The sequence below is a fragment of the Grammomys surdaster genome, unplaced genomic scaffold (assembly GCF_004785775.1).
Source record: "Grammomys surdaster isolate TR1022 unplaced genomic scaffold, NIH_TR_1.0 195, whole genome shotgun sequence".
Taxonomy (NCBI): Eukaryota; Metazoa; Chordata; class Mammalia; order Rodentia; family Muridae; genus Grammomys; species Grammomys surdaster.
This window is the reverse complement of record NW_021604640.1, coordinates 1664620-1677903: the sequence shown is the minus strand read 5'-3', so window position 1 is coordinate 1677903 and position 13284 is coordinate 1664620. Positions and strand designations below refer to the sequence as shown.

The 13284-nt window shown below is 39.4% G+C and overlaps 1 non-coding gene and 2 pseudogenes across 1 annotated transcript; all 3 read right to left on the bottom strand.

Moving 5' to 3' along the window:
• Positions 1–430: 430 nt before the first annotated feature.
• LOC114623273 lies at positions 431–1537 on the bottom strand (annotated as a pseudogene).
• A 1483-nt stretch (positions 1538–3020) lies between these two features.
• Positions 3021–4251, bottom strand: LOC114623272 (annotated as a pseudogene).
• An 8470-nt stretch (positions 4252–12721) lies between these two features.
• On the bottom strand, positions 12722–12828 carry LOC114623283. The gene has a single exon (XR_003711744.1). It is a non-coding gene; the product is annotated as a U6 spliceosomal RNA (small nuclear RNA).
• Positions 12829–13284: the final 456 nt, after the last annotated feature.

Genomic DNA, 13284 nt, shown 5'->3' with positions numbered 1-13284 from the left:
AAGGCTCCAGAGTGTGAGCAAAGCTTCCTAAAACAAGAAGCCTCTAGTAACACCTGAATCAGACTCATTCCAAGTCTCTTCTTAGAAAAAAAAGAAACTAGAAAAACAAAGAAAGTCATTGAGAAATTCACATGCAGGTAACACGTGAAAATATCAAACGCACAAAAATCTCAAAAGTAAGTTTCATGTATGTCTAGGCCTGAGACACTCCTTACAAATAAAGATTCTCTATCATAGAAAAGACAGCACTGCAATATGCTAATGTGAAAATCTGCCAGTATGTTCTACTCTTCTATTTCCTGTCTGTCACTCATTCAGGCTGCCTCCTACAAACTGAAGGTGGCACAGGAGGCTTAGGAAAAGAGCGGCTCCAAAGCTGGTTTAAAGTCATTTTTATTGCCCAGGATATTTTTTTTTCCTTATGTATTGGTTTTTTCTTTTTTTTTTTTTGGCTTTGTTTTCATTTTGTAACTATAAATTCAAGCTTAGGGAAGCTTGTTTTTGTCTTGGAAAACAAAACAAAGACTAAACAAAGCCTTTATAGTATTATTTGCAAACCTGACCTCATTTAGAAAGAGATGTAATTGCATGGCTAGAATACAGCTTCTAGCATGAATGATGCAGGTGACCGGTGATACTAAGAGGAGACAATGCACTGTTGACAAGATTATAATCTGCTGGTGGCATTGCTGAAAAAAAGCCCTTGCAAATTTCTAAACAACAGTAAACTCTGTTAGGAATCTCTAAAGTGTCTTACAGGCCAAAAAGGGAACAAAGTTAGTAAAATGCCCCAACAGAGTTTGAGTAAAATACTGGATTTGAGAGTTACTGGAATTGGGTATGTAAAAATAGGGTTGTAGGTCGGGATCATGCTTACAATAGGTCTCAAATTCAAACTACAATACACCACTTCACAGGCCACACGAATTTCCAGGGGCTTTTCGTCTCCCTCAGTAGGTGCTGGCAGAAGGTGTTCTCAGTCGTTTTCCAATATAGATGCCCAGCCACAAAGCCAACACGTGCGAAAGGAAGAGAGACAGGATGAAGACCTTTAGGAACTCTGGAGAGAAAATGCCTCCTTTCTTCATGGCTCCACTCTTCCTCATGCTTACAGACGCAGCATGTTTAGGATGTCTGAAATGGAACTCTTTGGGTGGGATGTTTTCAAGTCTACTGGACCAGTCTGATACCCAGTCTGCACTTTTCTTCAAGGCCTCAATTTCTTTTTCTCCTTCTACAACTTCTTCTGACTGAGAGCTGTGGTCCCTGCTAGTGTGCATCTCAACATCAAACATGATCTGCCCATCTTGTGGCGAAGGGCTGTCACAGTGAGAACTGCCTCTTGAGCTGCTCTGTCCCGACTCATGCTGTGCATCCAGAAGGATCTTCTCCATGTCTCCATTGTGGATAGAAGTCGAGGAAGGAACGTGCTCCAGCCCCCCATTCTTCCCATTTCCATTATCATTGCCATTGCTGCTGTTCATGGGTAGCTCCACCCAGGAACTGTTGAGGCCAGCGGGCAGGGGCTGCTCGCCTTCCTCGGAGTTGTTGTTGTTGTTGTGCAGGGGAGGGGGGGGGTCGACTAAGTGAGACGTGATCTGGAGACTGGAAGAGGCACGGCCGCAGGAAGACAGTATCCGGCTCTCTGACAGCAACACCGGAAAGTTTTGATTATGTAAATAAATAAGTCATTTGTAAGTATATTCAAATGGAAAATTCAAACAAAAAAACAGTTTTAGGTGTCCTAAGATTAGAAAAGATTGTAATTAATTTATAAACATAAATCCGAAGAAAACCAGAAAACCAGATAGTCTGTCCACAGGCCTTCTCCTATCTCTCTGTTTCCCCAAACCATAGTCTTCTTAGTACTACAACAGAACATCACAGCTATTTTAGTTATATAAATAAAACTGTCCTCTGCCCCAAAATAATGTTCAAAGATGAAAATTTTCAGTACTGAATATGACAAAACAACAGCAAACAAACAAAAAATAAGGAAGAAATAAAATCAATTACTATAACCACTTCCAGAAAATAGAAAGGAAAGATAATAATTCTCAAATAATTTTCTAAGGTTTTAATTACCCTCAGTTAAAATAGATGAGTAGAAGAAAATTATAGTCAATGCTAGGATTTCTCACAACATCAATATGAAGGTTATTGTCACATTATTCCAGAAAAGGTAGGTTTATCAAAAGACATGAACAACATTAGCAATTAGGACAGCTGCAAAATAAAACCAGAAAATTACATCTGGGAACAAACTTTCTTTTTTTTAAATAGATTTTTGCCTTTATTAGAATGGCATTAGGCCTTAAATATGCTAATTTTGGTTATCACATTATTGCTTTAATAAGAAACCACTTTAATGAGTTGCAATACTGGTCCAACAGTCTTGTCTTTCTTTTAAAGCAAGAAACAGAAAGTAAGTAACCAGAAAGCAGGACAGGCATCGGCTATCCGAGGAGACTAGCTTTTTAGATCTAGGCATTTGCAGAGAGAACCATTGGGAGGCAGAGGGGTGGAGCAGCTTGAGATAACTGGAACCCAGAGTGTGTGCCAAGTCCATTGAGGCTGCTTGTTGAATTCATCTTTTCATTGATCACATTTTTCCCTCCAATTCTACAGTTTTTCTTTGACTTTTTTCCTCAAAGTATAAAAAAGTATGAAATATAAAAAGCTTTGGCACTGCTCACTCAGCAGTACCCAATCAGTCATTACAGAGCTCTCTACGTACCCACAGAGCTCAGCACACTGGGGAAGTCAATAATATACAAAATATCAGGGCACAAAAAAAACTAAAACACATTTCTTTTTTATACAAAAAAGATTCAAATATTCAACCTAAAGAAAAACAATCATCTTGGCTATCTTCTACATTTGCATGTTGACACACTCATTAAATATTCCTGTATGATCATGTTTGGATAAAAACCTCAGAACCACTCAGACAAAAATCAGGTTATCAGAAAGATTATCTTATTTCTATCTCCCTAACCCCAATAAACAAGGAGTCAACTTTAGGACATGACTCCAAACACTGGATTGTGATGACAAATGGTCCAATTTCTTCATAATCCATTTTGGTGTGGCATACTTGGTAGAACTCAGGAGTTGAAGCCAGCATTGATCCTCCAAACCAAACTGTATACCGCTGCACGTGATGTGTAATAACTTGTACATCAATAGGCTTGGGCTTCAATCTACCACTGCTCGCTCAGCTCCTCACTTAACTTCTGCCTGGCATCTACAGTTCTCTTCAAATCTCTGAACATGGTTGAACCACCATAGAGGACAATGTTCTTGTAAAGTGGATGCCGGACATCAATGGGGCAATTCTGAATGACTTCATCTACAACTTCTGAGACAGGTTGTTTAAAATATGGTTTAGCAAACTCTGGATGGAAAAAGATCTCGGGTACCAGGCATCACTCATAACCAACATCAATGGAGAACTCTTTCTCTGAGATGGTGTTGACTACAGTGTACTGTTTGATCCACTTTGACCCATTGGTGTCATACTTGTTAAATCCTTTTAGTAAATCTGGGCAGACATAACTGTAGTGTTCCTTCACTGCTTTCGCAGTTTCCAGTGACTGTTCAGGAGGGATTCCTACTTCTCTGTCTCTCAGCAATTGCTGAATAAAATATGTTATATCTCTTCCTGCGATTGGAATGTGTTTGATACAGCTGCTGATAACATATCCTTCAGCCACAGGAATGACATGAATGACTCTGTCTCCACTGTCTATTACTGTACCCATCAGCATCTGCTCTCCTATTTGTCTTGAGGTCCAAGATGCAGCTAAGGCAAGAACAGCCTGCACAGCAATGTACAAGCCTGGAACACCGAAGGACTTGAACATTATTTCAGCAGTATATTCCCTATTTTCTGGAGTATTCAGTGGAGGTTCAGTCAAAAGAAATCAATGATCTTCAGGTTCTGTCCTTAAGTATTTAAAAATCACTTGCTCCATAACCTTTCCATTAAGTCTCAGTCTTCAACTATACCATGGCAAATTGGCCACTTTGTTGCATATGTGGGCTTTTCTATTGCTTCATCACCAATGAAAAAGTCTAGGTCATCCATACCTTTCATCACCCTCCTCTGGGCTTGATCACCACTTTTGAGGACTCTTTAAGGGAAGTACATGATGGGTTGAAAAACTGTGGTTCTGTATTTCCAGCATATCCTAGTTTTGTATATTCCATGCCACAGTCCACCACACAGGCAGGCAGCCATCCCACCATCTTCCTCCTCACCTGCTGCTGTTGTCCATTCCGTACTGCTAAGAGATCAGGGATAGAGATGTGAGATAGCTGATCATGCACTGGTCTGTGTCACTCTCGGTCTGCCTATCTGTGGGTAGCCCTGGAACAAACTTTCAAACATAAATGGAGAGAGTACAGAAGAGTTCAGAAGTCTGGATAATGGCATGACAGTATGTTCCTAACTTACTAACTTTAGGTTAGTTTAGTAACCCCCAACTAAACAAGTTGTCAAACAAAAATTAGACCAAAACTAAAGTAAGGCAAATGAAGCAATGAAGTACTCTTGTGTGATGATACTTTTCCTAGAAAGATGCAATCACATGTCTAACTTAGTACCGATAGAGAGCTCAAGACAGGCTACAATATAGACACTACCAAAGTCCACTTTGGTGAACCAATGAATTTCACAGGTTACTTATGGGAATACGGGTAAGGGGTTATTTACAGGAACAGAAATGACTCACATTCAGCTGCATTACCAAAAGCCCACTCCAACATGGATAACAGCTCATGAAAGCTGGAGACCTGGAACATACTGTGCAATCTGCACTCAGCTTAACAGGTTGGAGTATGCCATTTCCAAGTGACTCATTTGGTCTGAACCTTTTCCAGGCACTTAGATTGGTCTCTGCTTTTTCCAGTTAGCTGGTCTGGTCTCAGAGTCTTCTTTTTATAACTCAGCTTGTGTGAGAGTGACCTTAAGCCTGCTTTACTGTTTGTATAGTCTTGGTGTAGAAGAGGTATAGGATATCTCATCAGTTTCATGGACTTACTGCCTCTGTTTTGAGTTGTTTACCTTCTATCTTTAGAATCTTGGCTTGAAGAAAAGTGCTACATAACTTTGTTTTTTATTCTTTAATCCTTTTTTACAGTCCAGTCTTCATCCCCCTCCCAGTCTATACCCAGACAACTCCCCATCCTGTACCTGCCTCCCTCTGTCTCCAAGAGGATATACCCCCACCTCACCAGACCTCCCCATTCCTAGGGTCTCAAGTCTCTCCAGGATTAGGTTTGTCTTCTCTCACTGAGTCCAGACCGGGCAGTCCTCTGCTGTATATGTGTTGGTGGCCTCATATCATCTGGTGTATGCTGCCTGGTTGGTGGCTCAGTGTCTGAGAGATCTCAGAGGTCTAAGTCAGTTGAGACTACTGATCTTCCCATGGGGCCACCCTCCTCATCAGCGTTTTCCAGCTTTTCCCCAATTTATCCACTGGGATTCTGACTTCTGTCCATTGCTAAATATCTTTTTACACTCACTTTTGGAATCAAAGGTAAAGTCATGTTACAGAACACACAGAAATCAGGAGAAACATTGTTAATAAGAAACATTTAAAATTAGAAAAATATCTACCAATAACAAAATATATAAATTGTAATCAATGACAGTATTAATGTTACTGAATTTTCCATATGCTTTCTTACTATATCCTCAAGTACCTGCCTTAATAAACCATTTTGTTTCAGGAAAATGAAAGCATATTTACCTAAAATCCTGTACAAAAATATGTGTAGAAACTGTTGGTAATTGCTAAGACCCAGAAATAACTCAAAATTTCTTTAACTATACTACATATGGTGATGCAAACCCATAATTCTAACACTTAAGTAATAAGCAGGAAAATCAGAAATTTGAAGCCATCATGGGCTGCTGATGTTGGCTCAAACAAAAAAGTACTTTATCAGTCAATCTGGGATGTATGCCTTGGTAAATCCATACAATGGAAAATTATTCTATCAAAAGAAAGAGAAAATACTAATACACACAAAATGCTGATGAAATCTCAAATACATATTTGAAGCAAAGGAGAAAGTCTAAGAATACTGAGTCAGTAGGAAAGTTAAAACTATGGAGTTTGAGAACAGATCAGTGGCGTTTGGATTTCCTAGATGTGATTGCATTTCCTGTATCTTTTCTGTAGTGGTAGTTACATAAATGTATAATTCTATTAAAACTCAGAAATCTTTTCCAAATAATAAAGGAATGTATAGTGATGCTTTTTTTAAATTAATTAATTAATCCCAAATGTTGCTCTCCTCACAGAGTTCTTCCCTCTATCCTCCTTTGCCTTTCGGTACTCCGCAGGCAGCGCCCTTCCCTGGGGCATCAAGTCTCTATGGGATTATGCTCATTCTCTCTCACTGTGGCCAGACAAGGTAGTTATCTGCTACATATGTGCTAGGTGCCTCTAACCAGCCCATATATGCTCTTTGTTTGATGGCTTAGTCTCTGCTAACTCTCCATGGGCCAGCACCAAACCTTGACACTATTATTGATACTATGTTGTGCTTTGAAACAGGAATCTAGCATGGCTGTCCTCAGAGAGACCTTGCCAGTAGCTGACTGAGACAGACTCAGAAACCACACAGCCAAATATATGACTAAGTTTGTGGACAACTATGGAAGAGTTAGGGGAAGGATTGAAGGAACCGAAGGGGATGGCAACCACATAGGAAGGCCAACAGTGACGTCAACTAACAGTGGCACTTCTTTTTTTTTTTTATTGGATGTTTTATTTATATTTCCTATGTTGTCCCCTTACCCCATCCCACACCCACCCAGGAACCCCCAATCCCCTTACCCCTCCTCCTTCTTCTCTGTGGATGTAACCTCTATATACCCCCCCAATCCCAACTCCCCACCCTCAAAATTCCCACCCCCTGGGGCATCCAGCCTTCATGCGGTCAAGGTTCTCTTCTTCCACCTATGCCCAGCAGGGCCCTCCACTCTTACATATTCAACTAAAGCGCTGGATCCCTCCCTAAGTGCTCCCAGGCTGGTGGTTTAGACCCTGGGAGCTGTGGTTGGTTGGTATTGTTGCTCTCCTCATGGTGCCACAAATCCTTTCAGCTCTCCTACAGTCTTCACTCTAACTCCTCTATTGAGAACCCCATGATCAGTTCAATGGCTAGTTGTGAGCATCTGCCTCTGAGTATGTCAGACTCTTAAAGACCTCTGAGGAGATACCCATATCAAGCTCTTATCAGCATGCACTTCCTGAATTCCACATCAGCCTCTAACTTTGGTGATTGCACATGGGATAGATACTCAGGTGGAGTGGTCTTGAAACGGCATCTCCTTCAGTTTCTGTCCCTCACTTTGTCTCCATATTTGCTCCCTTGAGTAATTTGTTGCTCCTTCTAAGAAGGACCGAATCACCCCCACTTGGTCTTCCTTCTTTATGGGCTTCATGTGGCCTGTGAGTTGCATCTTGGGCATTGCAAGGTTCTGGGCTAATATCCAGTAATCAGTGAGTGAATACCATGTGTGTTCTTTTGTGATTGGCTTACCTCACTCAGGATGAAAATTTCTAGTTCCATCCATTTACCTAGGAACCTCTCAAATTCATTGTTTTTAATAGCTGAGTAATACTCCATTGTGTAAATATACCACATTTTTTGAATCCATTCCTCAGTTGAAGGACATCTGGGTTCTTTCAGCTCCTGGCTATTATAAACAAGGCTGCTATGAACATAGTTGAGCATATGTCCTTGTTATATGTTCGAGCTTCTTCTGGATATATGCCTAGGAGTGGTATAGCTGGATCCTCAGGTAATGCTATGTCCAATTTTCTGAGGAACCGCCAGACTGATTTCCAAAGTGGTTGCACCATCTTGCAGTCCCACCAACAATGGAGAAGTGTTCCTCTTTCTCCACACCCTCACCAGCATCTACTATCACCTGAGTTTTTAATCTTAGCCATTCTGACTGGTGTGAGATAGAATTTCAGGATTGTTTTGCTTTGCATTTCCCTGACGACTAAGGATGCTGAACATTTCTTTAGGTGTTTCTCGGCCATTCGAGTTTCTTCCCTTGAAAATTCTTTGTTAAGCTCTATACCCCATTTTTTAATAGGGTAATTTGGTTGTCTGGAGTCTAATTTCTTGAGTTCTTCGTATATATTGGATATTAGCCCTCTATCAGATGAAGGATTGGTAAAGATCTTTTCCCAATTTGTTGGTTGTTGTTTTGTCCTATTGACAGTGTCCTTTGCCTTACAGAAATTTTGCAATTTTATGAAGTCCCATTTGTCAATTCTTGATCTTAGAGCGTATGCCATTGGAGTTCTGTTCAGGAACTTTTCCCCTGTGCCCAAGTATTCGAGGCTCTTCCCAAACTTCGCTTCTATTAGTTTCAGTGTATCTGGTTTTATGTGGAGGTCCTTTATCCACTTGGAATTGAGCTTTGTACAAGGGGATAAGAATGGATCAATTTTCATTCTTCTACATGTTGTCCTCCAGTTGAACCAGCACCATATGTTGAAAATGCTGTCCTTTTTCCACTGGACAGTTTTAGCTCCTTTGTCAAAGATCAAGTGACCATAGGAGTGTGGGTTCATTTCTGGGTCTTCAATTCCATTCCATTGATCTTCCTGCCTGTCTCTGTACCAATACCAGGCAGTTTTTATCACTATTGCTCTGTAGTACAGCTTGAGGCCAGGGATGGTGATTTCTCCCGAAGTTCTTTTATTGTTGAGAATAGTTTTCGCTATCCTGGGTTTTTTGTTATTCCATATGAATTTGAGAATTTCCTTTTCTAACTCAGTGAAGAACTGAGTTGGGATTTTAATGGGAATTGCATTGAACCTGTAGATTGCTTTTGGCAAGATGGACATTTTATTATGTTAATCCTGCCAATCCATGAGCATGGGAGATCTTTCCATCTTCTGAGATCTTCTTCAATTTCTTTCTTCAGAGATTTGAAGTTCTTCTCATACAGGTCTTTCACTTGCTTGGTTAGATTCACACCAAGGTATTTTATATTATTTGCAACTATTGTGAAGGGTGTCCTTTCCCTAATTTCTTTTTCAGTCTGTTTATCTTTCATGTAGAGGAAGGCTACTGATTTGTTTGAGTTGATTTTATAACCAGCCACTTTGCTGAAGTTGTTTATCAGGTTTAGGAGTTCTCTGGTGGAAGTTTGGGGGTCACATAAGTATACTATCATATCATCTGCAAATAGTGATATTTTGACTTCTTCCTTTCCTATTTGTATCCCTTTGACTTCTTTTTGTTGTCTAATTGCTCTGGCTAGGACTTCCAGTACTATATTGAATAGGTAGGGGGAGAGTGGGCAGCCTTGTCTAGCCCCTGATCTTAGTGGGATTGCTTCAAGTTTCTCTCCATTTAGCTTGATGTTGGCTACTGGTTTGCTGTAAATTGCTTTTACTATGTTTAGGTAGGGGCCTTGAATTCCTGATCTTTCCAAGACCTTTCTTTTATCATGAAGGGATGTTGAATTTTGTCAAATGCTTTCTCAGCATCTAGTGAGATGATCATGTGGTTTTTTTCTTTAAGTTTGTTTATATAGTGGATTACATTGATGGATTTCCGAATATTGAACCATCCCTGCATTCCTGGGATAAAACCTACTTGATCATGATGGATGATTGTTTTGATGTGGTCTTGGATTCAGTTTGCTAGAATTTTATTGAGTATTTTTGCATCAGTGTTCATAAGGGAGATTGGTCTGAGCTTCTCTTTCTTTGTCGGGTCCTTGTGGGGTTTGGGTATGAGTGTAATTGTAGCTTCATAGAACGAATTGGGTAGTGTTCCTTCTGTCTCTATTTTGTGGAATAGTTGGAAGAGAATTGGTATTAGGTCTTCCTTGAAGGTCTGATAGAATTCAGCACTAAAACTGTCTGGTCCTGGGCTTTTTTTAGTGGGGAGACTTTTAATGACTGCTGCTATTTCCTGAGGGGTTATGGGACTATTTAGATGGTTTATCTGCTCCTGGTTTAACTTTGGTACCTGGTATCTGTCTAGGAAATTGTCCATTTCATCCAGGTTTTCCAGTTTTGTTGAGTATATGCCTTTGTAGTAGGATCTGATGATTTTTTTTTAATTTCTTCAGTTTCTGTTGTTATGTCTCTTTTTTCAGTTCTGATTTTATTAATTTGGATACTGTCTCTGTGCCCTCTGGTTAATCTGGCTAATGGTTTATCTATCTTGTTGATTTTCTCAAAGAACCAGCTCCTGGTTTTATTGATATTTTGTATTGTTCTTTCTGTTTCCATTTGGTTGATTTCAGCCCTGAGTTTGATTATTTCCTGCCTTCTACTCCTCCTGGGTGTATTTGCTTCTTTTTGTTCTAGAGCTTTTAGGTGTGCAGTCAAGTTGTTAGTGTGTGCTCTCTCCAGTTTCTTTTTGTAGGCACTTAGAGCTATGAGTTTTCCTTTTATCACTGCCTTCATGGAGTCCCACAAGTTTTGGTATGATGTGTCCTCATTTTCATTGTATTCTAAAAAGTCTTTAATTTCTTTCTTTATTTCTTCCTTGAGCAAGTCATCATTGAGTAGAGAGTTGTTCAGTTTCCATGTGCACGTGGGTTTTCCATTGGTTTTGTCATTATTAAAGACCAGTCTTAGTCCGTGTTGATCTGATAAATGCAAGGGATTATTTCAATCTTTTTGTACCTGTAGAGGGTTGTTTTGTGACCAATTATATGGTCTATTTTGGAGAAGGTACCATGAGGTGCTGAGAAAAAGGTATATTCTTTTGTTTTAGGATGAAATGTTCTATAGATGTCTGTTAAGTCCATTTGGTTCATAACTTCTGTTAATGTCAAAGTGTCTCGGTTTAGTTTCTGTTTCCATGATCTGTCCATTGCTGAGAGTGTGGTGTTGAAATCCCCCACTATTATTGTGTGAGGTGTAATGTGTGTTTTGAGCTTTAGCAAAGTTTGTTTTATGTATGTAGGTGCCCTTGCATTTGGAGCATAGATGTTCAGAATTGAGAGTTCACCTTGGTAGATTTTTCCTTTGATGAGTATGAAGTGTCCTTCCTTATCATTTTTGATTAATTTTGGGTGAAAGTCGATTTTATTTGATATTAGAATGGCTACTCCAGCATGTTTCTTGGGACCATTGGCTTGGAAAATTGTTTTCCACCCTTTTATTCTGAGGTAGTGTCTGTCTTTGTCACTGAGGTGCGTTTCTTGTATGCAGCAAAATTCTGGGTCTTGTTTGTGTATCCAGTCTGATAGTCTGTGTCTTTTTATTGGGGAATTGAGACCATTGATGTTAAGAGATATTAAGGAAAAATGATTGTGGCTTCCTGTTATTTTTGTTATTAGAGGTAAAGTTATGTTTGTATATTTATCTTCTTTTAGGGTTGTTGGAAGATTACTTCCTTGCTTTTTCTAGGTTGTAGTTTCCCTCCTTGTGTTGGCATTTTCCATCAATTATCCTTTGAAGTGCTGGGTTTGTGGGAAGATATTGTGCAAATTTGGTTTTGTCATGGAATATCTTGGTTTCACCATCTATAGTGATTGAGAGTTTTGCTGGGTATAGTAATCTGGGCTGGCAGTTGTGTTCTCTTAGGGTCTGTATGATGTCAGTCCAGGCTCTTCTGGCTTTTATAGTCTCTGGTGAGAAGTCTGGTGTAATTCTTATATGTCTGCCTTTATATGTTACTTGACCTTTTTCCCTTACTGCTTTTAGTATTTTTTCTTTGTTTTGTGCATCTGATGTTTTGATTATTATGTGACGGGATGTATTTCTTTTCTGGTCTAGTCTATTTGGTGTTCTGTAGGCTTCTTATATGTTTATGGGCATCTTGTTCTTTAGGTTAGGGAAGTTTTCCTCAATAATTTTGTTGAAGATATTTACTGGCCCTTTAAGTTGGGAATCTTCATTCTCATCTATACCTATTATCCTTAGGTTTGGTCTTCTCATTGTGTCCTGGATTTCCTGGATGTTTTGAGTTAGGAGTTTTTTGCATTTTGCATTTTCTTTGACAACTGTGTTAATATTTTCCACCTTATCTTCTGCATTTGAGATTCTCTCTTCTATCTCTTGTATTGGGTTGGTGATGCTTGTGTCTGTGACTCCTGATCTCTTTCTTAGGTTTTCTATCTCCATGGTTGTCTCCCTTTGAACTTTCTTTATTGTTTCTATTTCTAGTTTCAGATCCTGAATGTTTTTGTTTAATTCCTTCTTTGTGTTTTCTTCCATTTCTTTAAGGGATTTCTGTGATTCCTCTTTAAGGGCTTCTATCTGTTTACTTGTACTCTCCTGTATTTCTTTAAGGGAGTTACTTAATTCCTTCTTATAATCCTCTATCATCATCATGAGAAGTGATTTTAATTCTGAATCCTGCTTTTCAGGTGTGATGGGGTGTTCAGGGCTTGCTATATTGGGAGAACTGGGCACTGATGATGCCAAGAAACTTTAGTTTCTGTTGCTTATGTTCTTGTGCTTGCCTTTTGCCATCTGGTTAACTCTAGTGTTACCTGCCCTCACTGTGTAAGACTGGAGTCTGTATTTTCAGTTATCTTGCTTATTGCAGAGCTCCTCGGAGCTTAGATCTCTCTGTGGTCTTATGCTCCTAATCTCCTGGGTGGAAGAACTCCTGAGACTCAGGCCACCTCTTGGATCTGGAAATGCTTCTGCTCTGATTGCAGTGGCTCCTCGGCTGCTCTGAGTGCAGTGGGTCCTTGATGACTCAGGACAAAAATATGGAACGCTTCACGAATATGCATGTCATCCTTGTGCAGGGGCCATGCTAATCTTCTCTGTATCATTCCAATTTAAGAATATGTGCTGCCGAAGCGAGCACAACAGTGACACTTCTTAAAAGTAATTTTTTCTCTTAGTAAGTTAAAAATAGCCTTTTTGCTTATGTAAACACTGTGAATATTTAAAATAGGAGAGAAATTTCTGTTTTGGACTGGTCAGAATTAATATGTTATAAAAATAGTTTATGAATTTTGAAAACAAAATTTAGATAGATAAAATATAAATCAAATTATAGGAGCCTAAAAATAGACAGCTGAGATGGTGGGTGCAGAAGACATAGTCAGAAAACTTTGACATTTGATATACAACTGATATAGACAGCGTGGTACAGAGGGGGGAGAGAACCTGGTAAGTGAGTAGTCTGAAACATAAAGGGCATGTTTAATGGAAACCCTAGTCTTCATAACCCATAAAGAAATTGGATTGTTTTGATAAAGAAGAGGAAATGATTATTACAAATATTCTAGGGAAATGTACCTTTAGTAAAATATATAAT